The sequence below is a fragment of the Colobus angolensis genome, unplaced genomic scaffold (genome assembly GCF_000951035.1).
Source record: "Colobus angolensis palliatus isolate OR3802 unplaced genomic scaffold, Cang.pa_1.0 Scaffold218, whole genome shotgun sequence".
NCBI classification, from domain to species: Eukaryota; Metazoa; Chordata; class Mammalia; order Primates; family Cercopithecidae; genus Colobus; species Colobus angolensis.
The window spans coordinates 762,045-771,959 of record NW_012115355.1 but is presented as its reverse complement, the minus strand read 5'-3'; the positions used below and the strand labels follow the sequence as shown (position 1 = coordinate 771,959).

Here is a 9,915-nt window from a genome sequence, read left to right as displayed (position 1 = left end):
ATCCCCTAACTACCCTAACTGATAGAATGTATGTAAGAAGGAAAAAAAAAGCAGAAACATGGCTATCAAATTGGACAAATTGGATTTTCTGTGTCCCAAAGGTAGTGTTATTTTTGACAGGGTTCAATACAAAATACTTCCACAAATGAAAATGTATGATTCCTAGCACTGCCTCTCCCCAGTCTGTGGGAGGGCAACACCAAAAAAGCCACCGGGTGCTCATTAAAGGCTGCCCTTAGAAAATAAGAAACCATTCTCCACCAGCCCACAGCAGATAGAAAGACCACCAAGCAACGTCTTCAAGGGTTTCAGATCGAGCAGTTACCCAGCCAGCCAGCAGCAACCACCTCTCAAATGGGAATGTGCATTTGGCCTCCAATAAAGAGATCTGTGTACTTGATGCAGCAAATTATATTAGAGTAGAAACGCAGCTCTGGTTGTGGCTGTTTTTCTTCCTTAGAAAAGCCAGGCTGGGAATGTGTAGGTATAAAGCAATTAACCTTTCAATACAAACATGGAGATTGGAGCTAGCACCGACCCAGGAAAGAGCTAAATCCATTCCCTTGCCAAGATGAGAAGAGCCACTGAAGCATCCCTAGCAACTCTGTCCACATAAAGGAAGAGCCTCTCAGGGAACACTGGGGTGTCGCATCACAATCAGCCAGCTCAATCTCAGTTCCCACACACTCCCACAGAGCTCAGGGCATGCATGTGACATTTACAGGCTGAAATAGGAGCACAAGTGAGAGATTAATCAGTTCTGGGGCAGGGCTGTGGTGTGACAAAAGCATGGCCCCCTGGATTGAAAAAGGAAGTGAAAATATTAAAGTAAGTTGACCAAATGAGGCATGGTTAATAGAAAAGATTTATTCCTCTGTTTATTCAATTTCTATATACCAGAGACTTGGTATTAGGAATATAATAGTGGAGGAATAAACACATGATGTTGCCATCAGGGGATTTAAAGTCTAGGTGTAGAAATAGAAAACAAACAATTAAGTTGATAAACAAGGTTATTTTGGATCAAGGAGAAACCAATAAAGAAAGCAAGGTGCTATGATCAAGAATGAGGCGTGCACCCGTGCACAGCTCTGCTCGTGACTTGCTTCCATCCTGAGTTTCAAGCTGTTAGCAGGCAGGAGGCCTAAGTTATCTTTTCTCGTGACCTGATTTCCTTTGGGAAAGAATCTTTGAGAACACGTTTTTCCCTGTGGTAACTAGGGGAAAGAAGTAAATGTGGGAGACAGGGAGGTGCATGTTTTCTGCGAGAACCCAGAAACTGACCACCGAACGCTAAGGTTCGGTGACCACTCTGCCACTTACTACCTCTGTAACATTGAATATTTTATAAAATCCAGATTTCTTAAGATATGGTGTTATTGATATCTGTCATAGAGTTGTATTGAAGGTAAATATATGTAAAAAAAAATGTCCACCACCGTATCAGTCCTTGAGCAGGGCTCTTGTGTGCCAAGCATGGCCCCTCTGGATTGAAAACGGAAGTGAAAATATTGAAGTTGCCCAAATGATCACAGATAATAGAAAAGCTTTGTTTCTACATAGAATCTTAGCTTCTTAGCAGCAATGTGAGTGGCACTGCTTGTGTGCCACATTAGAAGAGGGAGATTCAGAGTGAGGGAGGGGGCATGGAGCCCTCCCACGTGGAACCAGTGTGGCTGTGATTCACAGAGTAATCAAGGCATGCAGCACTGTGAGCAGCTGGAACACCACCCTGGGCACAGCCAGTGCTGTTGTGGCCACCCTGGGACTCCACTGACAGCTGTGCCCAAAAAACAGCACCTAAGGAGTGAAGGAAATGACAAGAGGGAGGGCTGCCATGAGCTTCTGTTAAACAGCACCTCTCCTTCCAACCGTGTACCTGTCAGGGCTGTGATTTTTACAGGAGGGTGCTCATACTATAAAGAGGCAAAACACAGGAAAGAAATTTGAATTTAACACAAAATTACCATTTGCTATGGTTGTGTCCTCCAAAGTTCATGTGTTAGAGACTTAATCCCCAATGCAACAGTGTTGAGAGGTAGGAACTTTAAGAGGAGACTGCATCACAAGGGATCTGCCCTTAGAATAAATTAATGTTACTACCACAGGAGTGGGTTTTTTTTAACCACAAGAGTGGGTTTGTTCTAAAAGCAGGTTCAGACCGGGCAAGTTGACTCATACCTGTAATCCTGGCACTTTGGGAGGCTGAGGCAGGCAAATCACTTGAGGTCAGGAGTTTCAGACCAGCCTGGCAAACATAGTGAAGCCCCATCTCTACTAAAGATATAAAAATTAGCCAGGCGTGGTAGTGCACACCTGTAATCCTAGCTTCTCAGGAGGCTGAGGCAGGAGAATCACTTGAAACCAGGAGGTGGAGGTTGCAGTGAACCTAGATCACACCGCTGCACTCCAGCCTGGGTGACAGAGTGAGACTCAGACTAAAAAAAAAATAAAATAAAGTAACAAAAAATAAATAAAAGCAGGTTCAACCCCCTCTTGACCTCTCTCACCTTCTCTCACCCTCCCTCACCCCTGTGATGGCTTTTTCCATGTTATGACACAGCAAGAAGACCCTCACCAGATGCTGGCTGGCCCCTCAATCTTGGACTTCCCAGCCTCCAGAACTGTGAGAAATAAATTTATTTTCTTTATAAATTACCCAGTGTCTGTTATTCTGTAATATCAGCACAAAACAAACTAAGATGCCAGTATTATGTGCCTGGCCAGTATTAGTCACTGTCATAGACTTTTTTGTACATATATTAACTTTCAAAACAACCCTATGATAGACATCAATAACTCCATACTTTAGATAAGAAATCTGCGATTCATAAAATCACCCAGTATCACAGAGCTATTAAGTGGCAGGGCAAATATTCAAACTGAAGCTTTCTGCCTTCAACACTAGGGTGTGAAAGAGTCTGAAAGTGTTTTTAAAAGTAGTAACACAACATCATTAGAAGTTCTCCTTTAAGACCCATATTTCCAGCCTCTGTCAGCTCTCAACTTATACCTTAAACATTCAAAAACTAAATAATAATGATTTGTTTATTATTTTTTCTCCCTCACTCCCTGGTCTCTCTTCTCTCCCCTGCATTCAATGAGGACCAAGGCTTTGGTCTGAGTTCACTTTCCATTTTAATTGCCTTTCACAGAATAGATGGTTATAAAATGTAGCAGATAGATGTGCATGTTTTCTGGTCTGGCTCTATCTATCAAGAAGCCACTTCTCACCATGTGGCCACTTGACTCAGCCTACAAAGGGTATGCAATTACTTTTACCTTCCATGAGATCCAAAGGTCCCTACATGAGTAAAATCTAAACAAAAATTTATCTATCTGTCTTGTTTCCTCACTCTTTTCTGATTTTTTCTTTTTTTAACACTTGGTTGTTTGCTGGGTATCTAAAGTACCCCATGCCATTTCTGTGTTAATACCTTTAAGGTCTGAATTTGAGCTTAAGGATGCCATTAAGAATGCACTTCTTGCTACAACCGTATTTTATATTCCCCTAACAAGTCTGAAGTTTTGAACACAAAGGATTATAGACATTACCAAGTTATTTTTAAAGATTGCATTTATATTATTCACAATATTTTTGCCAGAAACACATCTTACAATGCAGAGAAACTGGAGATTATATTAAGAGTTATTACAAAAAAGGCTGAATGTTACATAAAAGGAAAATGTCAATTTGCAGTTGATTTTTAGTAGTTGCATCATGTTTCTACACTTGATGCCTGATACTTAAAATCTATTCCCTTGCTCCTGTGTAATAGATTTATGGATGATGGTGATAAGCATCATAAACATCAGATAAATTACTGAATACCAGAGGGATAAAAAATTGTTGGTTAAGTATTAGTACATACAGCACAATTCACAATACCAAAGACATGGAATCAACCCAAATGCCCATCGATGATAGACTGGATAAAAAAAAAATCTGGTACATACATACCGTGGAATACTATGTAGCCATAAAAAAGGAATGAGATGTCCTTAGCAGGGACATGGATGGAGCTGGAAGCCATAATCCTCAGCAAACCAGTGCAGGAACAGAAAACCAAACACTGCATATTCTCACTTACAAGTGAGAGCTAAACCTATGACAACACATGAACACTGGGAGGGGAACAACACACACTGGGGCCTGCCAGGTGGGCAGGGGAGGGTGAACATGATGATAAATTGCTAATGCATGTAAGGCTTAATACCTGAGTGATGGGTTGATGAGTGCAGCAAACCACCACAGCACACGTTTACCTATGTAACAAATCTGCATGTCCTTCACATGTATCTTGGAACTTAAACTTAAATTTTTTAAAACCAGAATTAGTATAAAGATGTAAGAACAGGGCAAATACTCTGTCTTCAGGAGAATATGTTGAACCAACATACCAGATCATCACCAGTAAATACCTATTTGTCACAAGAAATTCATCCTGAAATTAGCAATGTTTGGTTTTCTTTAAATACTTGAAAATCATTTCAAAAGTCTGAGTGGATTAGTAGCAGTTAGTGTATTTGCAAAAAGCTCTTAGAAGGAAAGATAATATAAACAGAATTGACTCAGGAGTTGAACAAAAGCAATAAAAGCTTTTCTGGGAAAGTCAGTCATGTGCTATCTCCAGAAATATTTTACACACCTCAATATGAGCATGCACCTGGAAGCTGATGCACTGAGGCAAAATGTATGCAAACAACCCAAGGTCTATGTTTTGGGACAGTTAACTCACACACTGGGCAGCCAGTGGCCACAAGACTCAGAACCTGACTCCAGCTGACATTCAAGGCAATCACTTAGCTCCTCTCTCGCATTCATCTCTCATGTGCAACCCTAAGGAATTTCAGGCCTACCTTAGTCCATTAACTTCCTTACCTCCTGCTTCCTTAGTCATGGATATAGAATTAGGCAGAAGTCCCTACAGTGTATACAGATACATATGTGTATATATATGTGTGTGTGTGTGTATATATATATGTATATCCATGCAAAATACATTTTATAAATGCTTACGTTTTAGAAGTGATACCTATAAATTTGTAAGTATAGATACATATACTAAAAGCATATTTTAGTATTCAGTTAACATGTGCATAATTATAATAGATTGAGTTTAAAAAGCAGCTAATACCTGTCATGTTCTTTTCAGAATGTCAGGTATTAGTAAAGTCAGCAGTTCTGCGAACATGCTGTTTCTGCTGTTAGTTTTATGGCTACTTTACCTGCAGAAAAGTGGCTGGCACAAAGTGAAAGCTCAAGAAACACTAGATCAAAAGGAATGGCATAGCGGAAACACCAGACTTGCAGATAGAATGTCTACATTCGAGTTTGAACTAATTCCCTTCAAATCTTTCTGAACTGCAAAACGGGAATAATATTCCCTCACTTTGCTCTACTTTCCCCATAGAGATCACCGTGATAGTAATAGTAACAGTTTCAGTAACAGTGATTATATCTGTAGAACTGGCTTCAGTAGAAGGAACAGTAGTAATAAGTGAAATTATTTTTACTATAAACATTATATTGGAATGGATTCATTGATTCATTCATTCCATTGTACCAGGAACTACATAATTGGCTAGATACACAGAGAGAAGACAGAATTACTACCCCAGGTAGGGAGGGTCATCACCTAGCTGGGGAAAAACATATTGCATGACAATGTGATCAATGTTTGTACACATAGATTTACCTGAATGTTTTCTCTTTGTTTCTTGTCAATGTAAAATGTTCCACCATAATTTTCTGGGAAATGCAAGTAGCCTTTTCAACGTATTCCTTTTTCTTATCATCTAAACTGGAACAAGTTTATTTTCTTGGATAACTGTTACTTCCTCTCTTATTAGCGTAGGTCTTTTTAACAAACTTTTCATTGATTCACTTGGTATGTACCAGACACTTTGCTAAAGCTCGGATTTCAAAGATAAAAGAGTCCTACTTTCAAGCAAAGAATTTTCCCCATTTTCAGGAAAGCAATAAAAAAATCCAAAGTAACCACTTTGAAGATAGTTATAAGCTCACTTTGTGAATGAAGTCTCAGTATCGAGGGTAAAGTGCTAAGATATCTACGACTTACCTTCAAATAGTATAGCAAAAAAACATGTATTTATGCATAGTGAGAGAAAGCAAAGAAAATTTATAACAGTTGGATGCAACAAATATAAGTTCATTGTTTTATTACTTCAATTTTTCTGTATGTTTGAAATATTTTCTTATAAAAAGTGGAGGAAATGAACAAAAGGTTCAATGGAGTCAGATTACTTTGGGTTACAGTCTGGTTCCAGAATTGTCCAGCAGTGTGAGCCAGACCTCATGTGAGTTATTAACCTCCCAAGATCTCGGTCTTCTCATTGTTAAATGAGATTTTACATGCCAGAGTGGGTTCTTCTGCACATTAAATTAGATAACTCATGTAAAACATGTAACACAGTCCTGATGCTTAAAAGAATAAAACAAATATTAACTACTATTATTTTATTTGTAAAAGAATACTTCAGAACCAAGCATGGTGGCTCACGCCTGTAACCCCAGCACTTTGGGAGGCTGAGGCAGGTGGCTCACAAGGTCAGGAGTTCGAGAGCAGCCTGGCCAAGATGGTGAAACCCTGTCTCTACTAAAAATACAAAAGTTAGCCACTGTGGTGGTGGGCACCTGTGGTCCTAGCTACTTGGAGGACTGAGGCAGGAGAATTGCTTGAACCCAGAAGGCAGAGGTTGCCGTGAGCTGAGATCATGCCACTGCACTCTAGCCTGGGTGACAGAACAAGACTCCATCTCAAAAAAAATCTGTGAAATGATGTGGAATTTAAAATATGGAGATCAGGAAGATGGCATTTCCAGGAATAGTAGAAAGTGTATTTCCCGAGAGGTAGGCAAGCTTTGGAGCAGCATGGCTCTGAGGGTATATACCAATCTCTGGTGGTTTTAATCCAGAGTTCTAATGGGTCCCATGACTGGGGAGGACAAGAGACCAAGCTTGGGGCTTAGAGAGTACAAAATTTTAGATCAGAGACAATTGAGTGAAGCTGGGGCTTTTGTAAAGTGACATCATCAATAAGCAATCTAAAGAAAAGCTCTGTTGGACAATGGGAGATGGGGAAGATTCTTGCTTATATCCACCTACCTAGTGAGTCAAGTGAGGCTCTGCGTGGAGCCCATATTCACAGGTATTTAGAACCAGAAGTTTTATTTCTGTGTAGTTGAAAGTCTGTTTGAAAATGAACTCAAGTTAGTAGCATCCTCTAGCATCTGGCAGAAGCAAACACAATCCTAAGGAATGGAAGGTACATTAAGTCCACACTTCAAAAAACTCCTAAAGATTCCATGGAACATAAATTCACAATCAAAACTAATAAAATACATAAGGACCAAGGAAACATGGACAGAAGTCAACCAAAACAACCAGCTACAGAATCAGACTCAAAAAACTTGTTAAAATAAATTTAATAAGCTTGTTAAAATAAATTCAATACATTTTAAGAATTAGAGGTATTAAAAGTATGACAGTGGAACAAGATACTACAGAAATAGCCAGACTTTTGAAAGAACACAAAGTTTTACTGCTAGAAGTGAAAATCTAAAAAACAAAAAATGTTACATATTAAATGGAGATGCAGCATAAAAACTAATGAACTGAAACAATTACCCAGAACTTAATATAGACAACCAAAGAAGTATAAAATTTGAGATGGAAAGAATAAAAGGAGTGGATATTGGCAATATTCAAAGAGAAAATGACTGGAAAGTTCCCATAATTAATAAGATGAATCCTTAGACTCAGAAACAATGTATTGTAAGCAAAAATAAGAAATAAATCTACATTATATTGTAACTGCGGAACATCAGAGACAAGACTATCATTTAAAATTTCAACAATGGAAGCCAGACAAGAGTGGAATTATATATTTAATGCTAGATGAAAATAGCAAAGAATTATAATAAGAAAACTATACAGCTCTTATAGATTCATAACTAAAAATAAAATAATTAAGGTAAGAAAACTTTTTCAAAAAAGTCAGATGAGAAAAAAATTGGTAGTATTTATGCCAACAGAAACACCAAGAAATTTCCAAAAGAGTAATACTCCATGGCATCTATGCCTTTGGTTTGAGAAGCCCTCATCATCCAGCAGCAAATCATTCTGCCTTGTATGAAGGGCTATGATGTGATCACTCAAGCCCAATCTGGGACTGGGAAAATGGCCACATTTGCCATATCGATTTTGCAGCAGATTGAATTAGATCTAAAGGACACCAAGGACACCCAGGCCTTGGTCCTAGCACCTGCTCGAGAATCGGCTCAGCAGATACAGAAGGTGGTCATGACACTAGGAGACCACGTGGGTGCCTCCTGTCATGCCTGTATTGGGGGTACCAACGTGTGTGCTGAGGTGTAGAAACAGCAGATGGAAGCTCCCCATATCATCGTGGGTACCCCTGGCCATGTGTTTCATATGCTTAACTGGAGATACCTGTCTCCCGAATACATCCAGATGTTTGTGCTGGATGAAGCTGATGAAATGTTAAGCCATGGATTCAAGGACCAGATCTATGACATAATCGAAAAGCTCAACAGTAGTACCCAGGTTGTTTTGCCCTCAGCTACAATGTCTTCTGATGTGCTTGAGGTGACCAAGAAGTTCATGAGGGACCCCATTTGGAATCTTGTTAAGAAAGGGTTGACCTTGGAGGGTATCTGCCCATTCTACGTCAACATAGAACGAGAGGTAGAAGCTGGACATACTGTGTGACTTGTATATAACCCTGACTGCCACCCAGGCAGTCATCTTCATCAACACCCGAAGGAAGATGGACTGGCTCACTGAGAAGATGCACACCCGAGATTTCCCTGTCTCTGCCATGCGTGGAGATATGGACCAAAAGGAACGTGATGTGATCAGAGGGAGTTTCATTCTGGCTCTAGCAGAGTATTGATTACCACTGACCTGGGCCAGGAGATAATTGATATGCAACAGCTTTCTTTAGTCATTAAATATGACCTTCCCCCCAACAGGGAAAACTATATCCACAGAATCAGTTGAGGTAGATGATTTGACCGTAAGAATGTGGCTATTAACATGGTGACAGAAGAAGACAAGAGGACTCTGAGACATCGGGACCTTCTACAACACCTCCATTGAGGAAATGCCCCTCAATGTGGCTGACTTCATCTTGGGGGCTGTCCTGCTACCTAGGCCCAGCCAGCGTTCAATCTTGGGGGCTGAGGAACAGCAGGAGGGTGTAGGGAAGGGAGCCAAGGAATGGACATCTTGTCATTTTTTCTTTAAATGTCACTTTTTGAGGCAAAAGAAAAAAGTTTTAAAACATTAAACACATAAATTTATAACCATGTTTGTGGGCAAAAATAAACAATATTATAAAAATTAATCTTTCCAATATATTCTGTAGATTCAATGCAATTGCAGTAAAAGTCTACCAGTGTATTTTTTGAAATTTGCAAATGTGATTCTGAAATTTAAATATAATTAAAATTTCTATAAATTTTATATAAAATTTATATAGAAGATCAATAATCTAAGACTATCTAAAACACCCCTAACAGAAAAAAAAGTTTTGAAATGTTTGTCCCCCCGTATATTTATTTAGTATAAACTTGTAGTAATTTAGTCACCATGACACTGACACAAGAAATAAACTAATGAAACTGAATAGAGAGCCCAGAAATAGGCCATGTGTATGTTAATACCTGATACAAAACAGTGCTACCCACTACAGCTAATGAGGAAAGAATGGACTGAAAAATAAATGATTGCAACTCATATGGGGAGAAAAATTGATTCACATACCCACTTTACTATTCATGAAAATCAATTACAAGTGGATCAAGAACTTAAACATAAAAGGTACAACTTTTAGGAAAAAATATCAGGGGATATCTTTTTTTTTTTTT

At 39.1% G+C, this 9,915-nt stretch overlaps 1 pseudogene; it reads left to right on the top strand.

Annotated features, from left to right (window-relative positions):
- The first annotated feature begins 789 nt into the window (after window positions 1–789).
- LOC105512718 overlaps window positions 790–9,915 on the top strand; it is a 42,251-nt pseudogene continuing 33,125 nt past the window's right edge.